The 14,419-nt window shown below is 39.7% G+C and overlaps 1 protein-coding gene across 3 annotated transcripts in view; it reads right to left on the bottom strand.

Moving 5' to 3' along the window:
* The window catches only part of SGCD (sarcoglycan delta), a gene marked incomplete at its 5' end in the record, with an annotated part of 1,184,416 nt that overhangs the window by 952,878 nt on the left and 217,119 nt on the right, over positions 1-14,419 (bottom strand). For all 3 annotated transcript variants that reach the window (XM_082254622.1, XM_082254623.1, XM_082254621.1), the window contains one exon: positions 11,700-11,810. The remainder of the gene's footprint in view (positions 1-11,699; positions 11,811-14,419) is intronic.

Below are 14,419 nucleotides of genomic sequence, written 5' to 3'. Positions count from 1 at the left end.
TCCAGCTCTACTAGAGTAACTGCCTGTCTCCTGGAATCTCCTCCATGCTCTTGAGACTGTGCTGGGAGACACAGCAAGCCTTCTGACAATGGCACGTATTGATGTGCCATCCCGGAGGAGTTAGACTGCCCGTGCAATAATTATAGGGTCCAGGTATCACCTCATGCCACCAGTAGTCACACTGACCCTAGCCAAATGACTAGTGAAAAACATGTAGAAAAGATGAGTAGGGGAAAAAAATGTCAGTGCCTACACTTGTAAAACCATTCCTGTTTAGGAGGCTGTCTCATTGTTGCCCCCTCTGCTACTTAGCTGACCAGGACAATATCCCAGGAGTTTAATTGACTTGATGCTATACTGTTCCTTTAATTTTTTTTTGAGCAGTGTGTATATATATGTATATATATATACACTGTATATGTGTAGAAATAGGTCTCACAATTGTTAACCTGATCATAATGACTTTGTTCTTAAAAACCTTTGTAAAAAGCCATGCTTTGATTTTTATTCTGCATATAGGTGACCAAACACTTTACAAATAAAGAATTTACAAAAAAAAGAAAATGTGGAGGACTTGCCACAGCAAGAAGCATAATGATTTGTTATATAGCGGGTACATTTTAGAGAACAATGTTTATAGGGATATGTGATGAATGTTAGATGTTATAAAAAGAGATACATTGTCCTATATGTCAAAGGTTCCAATCAAACCAAAACCGAGAAAAAAAGCTTGTGTTAAAAAAGGTTGTATTTTTTTGTGACAGGCTAAAAGTCATTTTCTTGCAGAGTATCAGAAAACAAAAGGTAGACAAGACTTAAAAGCTTTTCATTTTACTCATTACTGAATTTTGTGTTTTGTCTGGGGTTCTCTAATTTAAGAGTGTAATGTAACGTAACAGTGTTCCCCGTGGAGACAGAATCAGCCATTGTCATTTAGAAGAAACATTTCCACCTTCTATATCGACTATAAATACTCCTACACTTTTCTTATAAAGACTCCCCCCTAACCCCTAAACTATTCTAACCTAGAATCCCCTCTGGAGCCTACCTACATCTCCTTGGCACCATTGGTGACCCATGGTATTTACATCCCATGAGTGTAGAAGTCCCATCTAGCGCTGCCCACACCTGCTCAGTAAATTCCCATACGCTTCAATGAGACCATACTCCTAGCGTCTCAACTGTGTTCTTCTCTACTCTATTCATGTCTATGGGGAGTTACTGTGCAGATGTGCACAACGTGAGAGCCTGTTACTGTCACAGAGAGGTTAGTGTGCCTCAGGGTGGGGATTCTAGGTTAGGTTAGTTTGTGGGATGGGGATTTGTGTAAGAAAAGTCTAGTTGTACTTTAAAGTAGCATTTGAAAATAGTCTTAACTTTGGAACATCAAAATACAGACAATTTCAAAACCCAAACAGTGTTAGCAATGTTCAAAAAAAGTTGTGATTTTTTTAAAAAATGAATAAACAACTGAATGAACCCTTTTATGCCTAGAGGCCATCAATGCTTGGATGCCTGGATCAGATTGAGCAGCTTCACTATGCATCAGTTAACTTGACATTTTCACTACTTTTTACATGTTTTTTGTTTAGGACATACTATTATATAGCTGGCTACACACTTGTAGAATTTCGTATAAAAGTTTGTATGAATATTTTTGTGAGAACATTCTTAGACCGTTCTGCCTTGCCGTCATTAAGTCAACTCATTTTGTCACAAAACCCCTTAAAAGTTCAACCAGCTCTGCTATTTGCATTCCCAGATGTATTAAACAGGTTTCATTACAATATGTATGATTTTTCATATAATGTATCCCAATTGAAAACCACAGTAAGAATCTTGTTTATCTGAGAAACATTTGCCATCCTGCTCCTTCAAATTTTGGTTCAAAAACAAACGTTGATTTGGCCCCACAGACCATTAAAAAATCAAGCGACCTTTTAAAAAGGAAAATTGTTGTACAAAGTTCTACTAGGGTATGGCCAGCTGAAGGCTTTAATTTGGTTTAATGTTTTAATAAACACAGTTGGCAATATTATATGCTAAAAAATTGACAAAAAAGTTGAGAAAAAAGAAAACTTTTTAATAAATTTTGTAAAATATTTCATATTTAGGGCTTGTGCATTATGCACTGTATAACATACGAATACTGGTGTGTGAGTGAAGGGTGGTGTGATTCATTGTTACAACACATCACACCATTTACTTTTCTCTCTTTCTTTTTTAACAATTGTTTAAGCCCCGGTTCACACTATAGCGATGGCAGACATTGCATGTGATTCGGAGCGCACTGCTCTGAAAATTACATTCGATATCTGTGCAATGTGAATTCAGCCATACAGATTGTATGGCTGAATTTGCATCGGATTCGGACAGAACACACCCTTTTTTGGGTCCGTAGCAGAATCAGATCACATGGTGGTTCACACCAATGAGATCCGATTCATGTCCGAACTGTCAGTTTGCACTGCGATATGCAAAATGATGGGTGTCTTTAACTCTGTATTGACACTCCCAGCGATTCGCATATGGCAGTGCGTACTGCCTGAGATTTGAATGTGATGCGGGAACCCACAGTGGATTCACAGGGTTCCCGCATCGCATATATGTGAATCAAGCCTTATACTGTATGTGCCCTTGCGATGAGCCTGCATTTCTCTATGTAAATCAACACAGTTCAACAGTCATGGTGTAAATAAGCCCTTACAAATTAATTTTTTTTTTTTTTAGATTATATTTTTGAAGATTATACAACAAATAAAGACAACAACATAACTTAAGGTCAATTCATCATTCTAATTAACCACATCTAGTTTTCCCATAATATTCACAGATACTCAAAAAACTATTCAAACTATTCAAATAAATTCTGAGATTTTCAGAAATATTTAGAAGTGTTTAGAAATAAAAGTATATAAGAACTTTTACAGGTCCCAGTAAACTATTAATTTACTTAATTGGTACTCTATTTGCTGTATTATCTTTTTTTTTAACAGTTACCACTACTGTTTTTTTTTTTCAGAAGCTGTTTTCCTAAAAAGTAAAAGTGATCCAAGTGGCATTTCAGCTGCTCGAATACTTTTATAGGCAGTGGAAGGATAGGTGGCATCGGCTGCTGTACACAAAGTGAGAGGAACTGATGTTGTTCCTCCCCCTTTGTGAGATCAGAAAGCAGAAGCGACAAGGATTTCCTCACTTCCAGTTTGTTTATTTACAAGCTGTTACTGATTTGCCAAGCATTTGATCAAACTGATCAAATGTGACATAAAAAAAACTGCAACAACCAACATTTTATTCTCCATGGCCTCTGCTTAACCTGCCTTCCCTTGCGGTATCCCCGAGCGTGACTCGGGGTGGATTTTCTATGCTGTTATCGGTATCCCCGAGTCACGCTTGGGGTGGATGTGCAGAGCGCGCAGCGGTGTCTTACCTCCTCCTGGCGATCCAGCGATGATCTCCCATTGCTGTGATCACCAGCCATCTGAGAACGCCGCCGTTCATCCGTCCTCCGTCGGTGTGATGACTTCCTAGTTCCGTTCATACATACATAACATTAATAATATATATATATATATACACACACACACACACATATATATATATATATATATATATATATATATATATATATATATATATATACACAGTGGGTACGGAAAGTATTCTGACCCCCTTAAATTTTTCACTCTTTGTTATATTGCAGCCATTTAAGTTCATTCTTCTTCCTCATGAATGTACACATAGCACCCCATACTGACAGAAAAACACAGAATTGTTGACATTGTTGCAGATTTATTAAAAAAGAAAAACTGAAATATCACATGGTCCTAAGTATTCAGACCCTTTGCTGTGACACTTATATATTTAACTCAGGTGCTTTCCATTTCTTCTGATCATCCTTGAGATGGTTCTACACCTTCATTTGAGTACAGCTGTGTTTGATTATACTGATTGGACTTGATTAGGAAAGCCACACACCTGTCTATATAAGACCTTCCAGATCACAATGCATGTCAGAGCAAATGAGAATCATGAGGTCAAAGGAACTGCCTGAAGAGCTCAGAGCCAGAATTGTGGCAAGGCACAGATCTGGCCAAGGTTACAAAAAGATTTCTGCTGCACTTAAGGTTCCTAAGAGCACAGTGCCCTCCATAATCCTCAAATGGAAGACGTTTGGGACGACCAGAACCCTTCCTAGAGCTGGCCGTCCGGCCAAACTGAGCTATCGGGGGAGAAGAGCCTTGGTGAGAGAGGTAAAGAAGAACCCAAAGATCACTGTGGCTGAGCTCCAGAGACACTTTCAATGTCAGAATTAACCCGTGGATCAAGTGGTTAGGAAATACACTGACAGCTACAGCCTGTAAGGCCTGTTTACAAACAAACCTCATATGCTGTCACTGAAATGGTGGTCATGTGGTGGGTAAGCATGCTGATTGGTTCCGGATCATCAGCAGAGACCGGGACAGGTCAGAAACAGTGTGGTTGCACATCTGCATGCTCCTTACCGTGAACGAAAATGTAGATTAATATGTTCTCATCATGGAGAATCAAGTTTAGGAACATTGCAGACTTGATGCCATTAAAGTTTTATATATATATATCTATATATATATATATATATAGATATATATATATATATATTTTTTTTTCCTGCAGTTCAGCTCCAAATACATGAAAAGAATTACAAGAGTTATTAGCATAAATCTCTTCTGTACCGCAAGGCCTTCTGGAAGCTTGGCGTGACTAGTGAGATAGACGTTCATAATCTAAGACTGCTAAACTTAAGGAACGTGGTGTGGAAATGAGCCGTCTCTGCGTCTCACCTACATGATAAATGTAAAACACGTGCACTCTCTACTCTGTTTGACGCTATAATCTCCTGATTGATTTGCTTTATTCCAGGAAGTGTGGCAGGCAGGTGACAAGTGATTTCCCAGCCATAAGACTGAGCTTCCACTTCAATGGAGAGATCTGAAAATTCTAATCCTCCCAACTGCACAAAACTTCAAGATTTTCATCTGCCTGCTTCCCTTTTCTCTATATGTCAAACTCTCCAGGCGGTGCGGGTACAAAGTGCTGGCAACAGTCAATTAATAGTGGATGACATATATCCACAGTCCTTCGGGTTTAGAAAGTCTAAGTGTCAGGGCCATTGGGAGATAAAATCAAAATGATCAATGGATATAACAAAAACTGCAGTTTTGTCACCATTTTTTTCCCTATTCAGCACTGTGTAAAGTGACCATGCAGAAAACGGAATAGGTTATACTTAATGATATGGTAATGGTTTGATGGATAACTAAAGAGTAACAAAAAGGCCAAAATACTTATCTTTCCTGGTGATAACGCTGCTGAAAGCTCCTTTCAGTGCTGTTAACAACCAGAAACTTCAGTTATGCAAACTGGATGTGGGTTTCCCTGCATTCAGTTTGCATGACAGGATAGTGTGACTGGCTCTCAATGGAGCTGGTTCACACATCTCTGAGGCCACAGAGCCCACAGCAGAAGGGTCCCGTGCATTTTTGGCTCTGTTCCAGGTCTGAATTCAGGCAAATATTCGGACCTGAAACGGTGAACAAGTACACCCCAGACCCTCTGCTGTGAGCCGCACCACAGATAGTGTGAACCCAGCCTCAATCACATGGGATTGGAGCATCAGCAAATATGAACAAAAGACAAGTTCCAGGACCAAGTTTGTTGGTAATGTGATTAGTTCTGGAAGCAACTTTCAGCATTCTTTTCTCCAGGAGTGTCAAGTATTTCAGCATTTCTCTTTATTCATTATTCATTATTTGTCTATTCTGCTATTGTGAACAGTCAATAATTTGGTATAGGTTCCCTCTAGGAATCATGGTTTATACCCTCATTTAGCTATAAACAGCTGAGAAGAGACACTGTAACACAACAGTACCATTTATAGCAAGTAAACCTTTTTTTAATAAATATCCACATTCTAACAATATAGACACACATATTTCATATACTTAAATAAAATTGAAAGCTCCAAAATGAAAAACGTTTAGTTTGGGATTAGACTGGGGAAATGTTAGAACCCCTGCCAGGTTTTTATTTCTATCTGTGCCCCGGTTGGACAAATGCACCCTTACTTCCCCTGATGAAGTCATACAATCTGATGACGCAACACGTTGGGAGGTGGCGGTGACATCACACTGCAAACTGGAAGTTACATAGTTACATAGTTAGTGAGGTTAAAAAAAGACACTAGTCCATCCAGTTCAACTTATGATGAGTGTGTGTGATAAGTGTTTATGTCAATAGTACCTTGAATACCCCTGTATGTTGTGGTTGTTAAGGTGCCCATCTAATAGCTTTTTGAAACTATCAATGCTCTTCACTGATTACACTTAGTGGAAGAGAGTTCCACATCCTTACCGCTGTGACGGTATAGAACCCTTCACGCAGTTTAAGGTTAAACCCCTTCTCTTCTAATTTTAGCGAATGGCCGGGAGTCTTTTTGTAGTCCCTTTCACTGAATAGTTTGTTCCCTATGCTATGGTCACCAGTACAGTATTTGTACATTGATATCATATCCCCTCTCAAGCGTCTCTTCTCCAGAGAGAATAAGTTCAATGCTTGCAGTCTTTCTTCATAGCGGAGATCCTCCAGACCCTTTATTAGCTTTGCTGCCCTTCTCTGGACTCTCTCCAGTTCCAGCACATCTTTCCTGAGGACAGGTGCACAGAACTGGACGGCATACTCCAGATGCGGCCGGACAAGAGTATTGTAGAGTGGGAGAATTATTGTTTTATCTCAGGAGTGAATCCCCTTTTTAATACATGCCAATATTCTGTTGGCTTTGCTTGCAGCAACTTGGCATTGCTTGCAGCAACTTGGCTTTGCATGCCATTGGTGAGCTCGTCGTCTACTAGGACCCCGAGGTCCTTTTCCATCTTTGATTTCCCCAAAGGCTTTCCCCCTAGTGAGTAACTTGCGTTCGTATTTCTGGCACCCAAATGCATTACCTTACATTTTTCAACATTAAACCTCATTTGCCATGAAGATGCCCACCCCATTATTTTGTTCAGGTCGTCCTGTAAGATTACCACATCCTGTGTAGAAGTTATTGCCCTGCTTAATTTAGTATCGTCCTCAAATATGGAGATTGAGCTGTTTATCCCATCCTCTAGGTCGTTTATGAATAAATTAAATAGGATTGGTCCCAGGACCGATCCTTGGGGGACCCCACTTTCCACACCAGACCATTCCGAGTATTCCCCATTTATCACCACCCTCTGGACTCGCCCCTGAAGCCATCTTTTAATCCAGGTACTCACTCATGGTTCATACCTACATAGCTTAGTTTGTACAGTAAACATTTGTGGGAAACTATATCACATTCCTTTGCAAAATCCAGATACACCACATCCACAGGCCTTCCTTTATCTAAATGGCAGCTCACTTCTTCATAGAAGGTTAATAGATTGGTCTGATAAGAGCGATTTTTCATGAATGCATGCTGATTCTACTAACGATACCATTTTCATTACTAAAGTCTTGTATATAGTCCCTTATAATCCCCTCCAATATCTTACAGACTATTGATGTTAGGCTAACCAGCCTGTAGTTCCCCAGGATATATCTCGACCCTTTTTTAAATATTGGTACCACATTGGGTTTTTTCCAATCAGCTGGTACCATTCCCATCAGTAGACTATCCATAAAAATCAGGAACAATGGTCTGGCTATCACCTGGCTGAGTTCCTTAAGGGCCCTCGGGTGTAAGCCATCTGGTCCCGGTGATTTATTTATGTTAAGTTTTTCAAGTCTAGTTCTGAGTCTGTCTTCTGGTAACCATGAGGGTGCATCCTGTGACATGGTATTAACTTTAACGTTACAAGTTGGGTTAATTTAGCCCCCCAATTCCTTTGTGAAGACTGAGGAGAAGACTTTATTTAGCGCCTTCGACTTCTCTTTCTCTTTGTCATTTGTAGCCAGATTCCCTTTGTCGTCCTTTATGGGGCCAATGTGTTCTGGGCTCGCTTTCCTACTATTTATATACTTAAAGAATTTCTTGGGGTTTTTTTACTCTCTTCCGCTATGCGCCTTTCGTGTTCTATTTTAGCCACCCTAATTTCGCTCCTACATTTCTTATTGCATTTTTTGTAATTTTGGAATGCTGCCAATGACCCCCCCAGCCTTGTATTTTTTAAAGGCCTTCTCTTCCTTATTTATATGCATCTTTACGCTGGAGTTTAGCCACGTAGGGTTTATTTTAGCTCTTTTAAACGTATTCCCCGTTGGAATGCACTGGCCAATACCTTTATTTTGTATGTTCTTAAAGCACTCCCATTTTTCCTCCGTGTTCTTTGCTCCTAGGATTTTATCCCATTTATATTGTCTAGCAAGGAGTGCAGTTTAGGGAAATTGGCTCTTTTGAAGTTTAGTGTCCTTGTATTACTCTTGTGTTTCCTATTTCTTTGATTGCATGATCAGACATTTTGTTGGAGGTTTTACATATCTATATGACTGTATACTGCTATGCACCAGGAAAAGTGCACAATTTTAGTATATCAGTATATATATGAGTATATCAGTTTTTAAAAAAAATATTACATCTTAAACGGAGAGAACTATATATGCTTTTCTTTTTTGAGTGGTTAACATACATTCACAAAAGGATTGCGGAGGATAGAGATAGATTAAAGAACATCAGTAGGCTGGAGAAAGGTACTTAAACTTAAAGCACATGAGCCCTTTTGTTGGGTCAGAATATAAGGTGAGAGCATATAAATGTTGGTGAAGGGATACATACATGTGGTGAAAGAACAATTTGAAGTACTATAAAAGCAGTGGAGAGTTGGAAAATATCTGGCACAGTTGGAAATAAACACAGCATCACAATTGTATGTTTGCAAGAATATATGGATACATGGAACTATTTTGTTAATATATGTTTTTTAATATATATTTTTCTGTTGGTCTTGCAGAAATATGAGCTTGGTCACATGATATAACTTACAGTTCACAATACTTGAAAAGTACCACGCTGCAATGAATTGATATATTTATACATTAAATGCGACTTTGACATTCAATAAAGTTTGAAAAATAAATTGTAAACAGTGCCTGCTATTGTTACAACATAAGGTACCGCCCCCCACTGGCAGCAGAAAACAGTCACCAGTGTGAATGGCTCCATACTGTAGAATAACATAAGCAGTAAATGTATTGGTCTGTGCAAAATAACTATTGATTAATCATTTAATATTTTGTCAAACAAATTGGCAAACAATGCACGGTAACCCTTTGGAGGTTTGGTGAATACATGATGCCACAAGAAAGGCAGATCCCCAGCAATGGAGCAACGATAGAACAACAAAGGAGAATTTCGTATATATATCTATGCCCACCTATTGAAAGTATCATAGCTGACTTTAAAACATACAGCCTCCTTTCTTCCTTGGAATTCAAAAAATTACCATACAGTCTTTTGTAATTCCAAGACTGATATTTGTAAGTCTAATTCTGGAGCGCTCTGATGCTCTTCCTCTTTCATAACTTTTGCAATACATTAGGAATACATTCATGGATGGCACCAGATGCAACAATGTATATTTTATTGAGAAGGTTGAGCAGGCAGCACAATGAAGATCTTAACAGAGCAGGGACAGATAAATGTCAGGTTTGTCAGGGGTCATAAAGGAGGAAATTAAAGCCCACCAAAAGTTGATTTTTATTGGAAAGAGACTCACTGTTGAGTTTTTTAAAAAATTAAATGCACACCACTTGCAATGAAGATAGATTACACTCATTGTCCTGTTTTTCTGAACTTTGCTCTGTTCAACAGCTATGGCCTCAACCAGAATGTTCACATCTGACACACTTTTAGATGTGTCGGGTGCTTGGTCCCCCACTGAGTACTGTGGTGGCTTCTCCAAGCCCCCTACATCGCTTAAGGACACAGTAGTGATGTTATGACCGGCAAGTGGAACCACAGTGTGTAGCTCTGATGTTTCTGCAGGAAGCCATAGTTATCCAACAAAGTAAAGATCGGAGGAATGGGTGGTGGGTCAGGTAAATTTACTTTTCCCCAAAAATACAAAGCTTTGCTTTACAAAGACCCTGTTTCCAAGCCCTTTATTTCAACAAAAATAAGCATAAGACGAATTGTAGATTTAATATATTTAGGCATGTTATTTACCCATAAAAGCATCCCTTGTGTATACTGTACATCCAAAATCCTTGAGACTGCTGCTGGGAGCCACCATTTGGATGTGGTTTCTGTGGCCTCAGACTCACTCAAGTCAAGTGATAGTCTACACTATTGTCCTTTGCTCCTCCCAAGGCAGCTAGCTTATGCGGCAAAGTGAAGGGAGGGATGGAAAAGCTGGGCCAGCACAGACAGCAGTTAGATACCCCCAGAAAAGCAGAGTGCTATGGTGTGCATAGAGAGAGAGGGCTGTGCTATGGAATTCACTCTTCCTAGGATAGTTACATTTTTTTAGCACCTTCAAAGATACATCAAAATTGATTTAAAAATGATCTGTCCTTTTGCCTAAAATTTTTTAAGCTGGTAACAACATTTATTTAAAATGGAGCTCCACCCAAAAAAGGAAGCTCCGCTTGTTCTCACCCTCCACTGCTACATTTGGCATTTTTGGGGGGAGCGGGTACCTGGTTTTGACAGGTACCCACTCCAACTTCAGGGTAAGATTGCCGATCAGCGATCAACGACATGTCTGGCCCCTCCTTCCCCCCGCTGCCTTTTGGGACCTGTATGTGTCCCAGAAGACGGTGGGACTATTCAGAAAGCGCATCGTGACTTGTGCATATGCAGTAGGAAGCTGGCTGTGAAGCCTGAAGGCTTCACTGCCGGTTTCCCTTACTTACAATGCCGGCACCTGCACCCAAAGCCGATTGGTGAATCAGCTTGAAGTGCCGACATCCCAGGACAGGTAAGTGTCCTTATATTAAAAGTCAGCAGCTACAGTGTTTGTAATTGTATTTTTGTATTTTATAATTTTTTCCGCTTTAAGGCACAGGCCTTTAAAATCATTCTAGATGCTTTCAAAGTGATATTTACACTATGGGTCCTCAACCTGTTGCCTTCCAGCTGTTGTGGAACTACAAGTCCCATGAGGCATTGCAAGCCGCTGACAGTTAAAAGCATGACTCCCCAAGGCATAGGCATGATGGGACTTGTATTTCTGAAGCTGGAGGGTAACAGGTTATGCATCCATGATTGAAACCATTAGAACATATAGATAATGCTAATTTGCACACCACACTCAACCCCTATGCTTTGGAAATCATTCTAGATGCTTTTAAAGCATTATTTAAACTATGGGTGCTCAACCTGTGGCCATCCAGCTATTGCCGAACTACAAGTCCTATGAGGCAATGCAAGCCGCTGACAGTTACAAGCATGACTCCCCAAGGCAAAATTTCCTTGCTAATTTGCACACCACACTCCCCAACCCCTACCCCTCTTTCCAAAAATAATTCTCTCTGCTGGTTCCTACCCTCCATGGTGGAGCTGCCATTTAATTGAGGTCAGTAATTCTTTTGTATCAGACAAGTTTGCTGTTTGCACAAATTTGAATTAACAGTTGTTTGCCTTCAGTTTGCATTCAAGGTTTTACAGGATTCAATGCAGTTGGCAAATCAAATTTCATTAATTGCTTATCATTATCAGGCCTCTCACAGTACAGAAAAGAGAAAATCTTTTCTTCCCATACCAGCGTCTGCAATTTTCTTCCTCACTCACGCAGGGGACTTGTGTATGAAATGTCTCGACGTCGCACAGCTGCAAAACTGTCACAGCACAAGATCCTTCCTATGGCCGTCACCTGAAATAAATAGATCACATTTTTACTTAAATTTGTCTCAAAAAAATGTTGTAATAACTTGCGTGCACACTTTAAAGGACAGGAAATAAGCAAAGTGTATACAGAAGCTCACTGCCCTGTAACCCACATCATCTAATTAGACGTTGGATGTCACTGATCTGTCTGGAACCACCAGGATATAATTGGCTGCTAACTTAAACATCAAGGATTTGCATCTGAACCTGTTTTGAACCAGATGAAATTTGCCATAATTTTAATAATAATTTAAAGTGTACCTTCCCAATAAAATAACACTTCTCACTAATCAGTAGGACACATGTAGGTATTACCAAATCATGTTGTTAATAAGTAAATTCCTAATTATTTAAATTAATGAAAAACTGCCACTGCTGAGCTGCCTTATGCGACCCTAAACTGCCTGCAGACTTCAGGGAGAGAGGTCAGCCTTGATCTGTCAGGTCTAAGGACAAGCCCTTAGTAGGGAGCTTCAGGGCATCCTATGATCTTTTTAAGCTTCGCTTGGCTGATCTTACAATTACTGTATCTTTAATGGAAAGGAAAAAATTAGCTTAGACAATTAGCTTCAATGGAAAGTGATGGAGGCGAATGGGGATGGGGGTAGGGGGGAAGATGTCTGGGGCTGGTTTTCAAAGACACAATAATGTTTGCAACAGGTTCTGAACCTGCCCAATTGCTAGTGAAAGCAGCAGTAATTGACTGACAACCTTAGAAGCCACTCACAAATATGATATTGCCGTCCGAAGGTCATTTTATGTTAACGGTTGTCCCTAGGTCCTAGACTTAGAATCACTTAGCTATGATCACATTGTGGGGGTTTTCAGTAAAAGGGAGTGCAGAAAACCTTTTATAAATAAGCCAACTTATTTTTGCATGGAACAACAGGAAAGCAGAACATGTATAGGTAATATGCCAAAATGGTACTGTAGCTCCCATCTACTCATACATATACAAAGTATGCGAGTAAAAGGTTTTTAAGGCATAAAACACACATTACTAAGATTGTTTACATACATACAGGCTCCTTATATACACTGCTGTGGTTGGATGTTCATGTACAATTGTTTGTATTTTTAATTTATTAATTTACTTCTTAAAACTCTTCTATCCCACATGTCTATCTGCCTCAATTTTTACCATGCAGGTCTTGGCTAAATATATAAAAACACAATCTAAAATTTAGATTTCTGACAATTTTGTGTACTTGGTCCCATAACTGCAATAATGCATAATAACATTGTCATTTGAAAGTAGAACTACGTATAACCCCTGTAAGGTTTATTTTTGCTATCTTTGTCCCATTGAGTAGATGTACCCCCACTTCCAGTCCCATAGCCAAACAGGAAGTAGAAATCCCTGCAAATTAGGGGAATTTCTTGGGGACCCCCAGGTCACCAGAACTAGTGTCCCCATTGGAAGATTTCCCCTCTATTACTTTTCTGGGGACAGCCCAACACTTATAATTTTCTTTTACTTTCCCTTTAATCTCCCTAGCGGGGGCAGAGATGGCAATAAAAACTGACGGACGTTCTAATCCACCTTCCCTCTATCCCAGGGATCTCCAAACTACGGCCCTCCAGCTGTTGAGGAACTACACATCCCATGAGCCATTGTAAAACTCTGACATTCACAGACATGACTAGGCAGAGAATTGTAGTTCCTGAACAACTGGAGGGCCATAGTTTGGAGACTCCTGCTCTATCCAAAACTAAAAAAAAAAAAAAAAAAATGTTCTGCCTTTAATTATACTTTAAGCTATAAAATACTGTCACACATATATGAAATCATCCACCTCTAGACAGTGTTTGGGTTTGGCAATTGGTTACTTGGCTCAACAACAACAACAACTACTTACAACATTTTATAACATAAACGAAGAAAAACTTTTTTTTTTCAAAATGTTCAGTCTTTTTTCATTTGTTTAGCAAAAAGTAAAAAACCCAGTGGCTCTAGCTGTCTCAAAAAATTATAAACATTTTGTTTGGGTACAGCGTAATTGTCATTCAAAGTGCAACAGTACTGAAAGCTAAAAATTGGCCTGGGCAGTAAGGGGGTGAAAGTGCCCTGTAGGCAAGTGGTTAAAGCAGAGCTCCACCCAAAAAGGGAAGCTCTGCTTGTTTGCACCCTCCACCGCCACATGTGGCACTTTTTTGGGTGGGAAGGGGGGGAGCGGGTACCCGCACTTCCTAATAAAATCACAGCACGGCCCCTCCTCCTTCTACCTGCTGCCTTCTGGGACATGTGTGTGTCCCAGAAGATGGCGGGAACATTCAGAAAGTGCAGCGTGACTCGGGCATGCACAGTAGCCTGAAGGCTTCACTGCCGGTTTTATTAAAAGTTAGCAGCTACGGTATTTGTAGTTGCTGACTTTTATTTTTTTTCCCCCAGACTGGAACTCCGCTTTAAACACACATGAAAGCACAGCAACGATGTAAACTAGGCCAATTGAAATACATTTATTTTCTTTGCACGTGTGTTTATACTGCATTTAAAAATGCTTTGACTGCATCTGATGTAAACGAGGCCTTAAAGAAAAACATAACTCATAACTGCACAGAAGGAGGACTCAACTACAGTATATTGTTTTAAAC

This window comes from Pelophylax lessonae (genome assembly GCF_965119305.1).
Source record: "Pelophylax lessonae genome assembly, chromosome: 4".
Classification (NCBI taxonomy): domain Eukaryota; kingdom Metazoa; phylum Chordata; class Amphibia; order Anura; family Ranidae; genus Pelophylax; species Pelophylax lessonae.
Note: the sequence above shows the minus strand (reverse complement) of the source record. Positions and strands in the feature narration are given on the sequence as shown.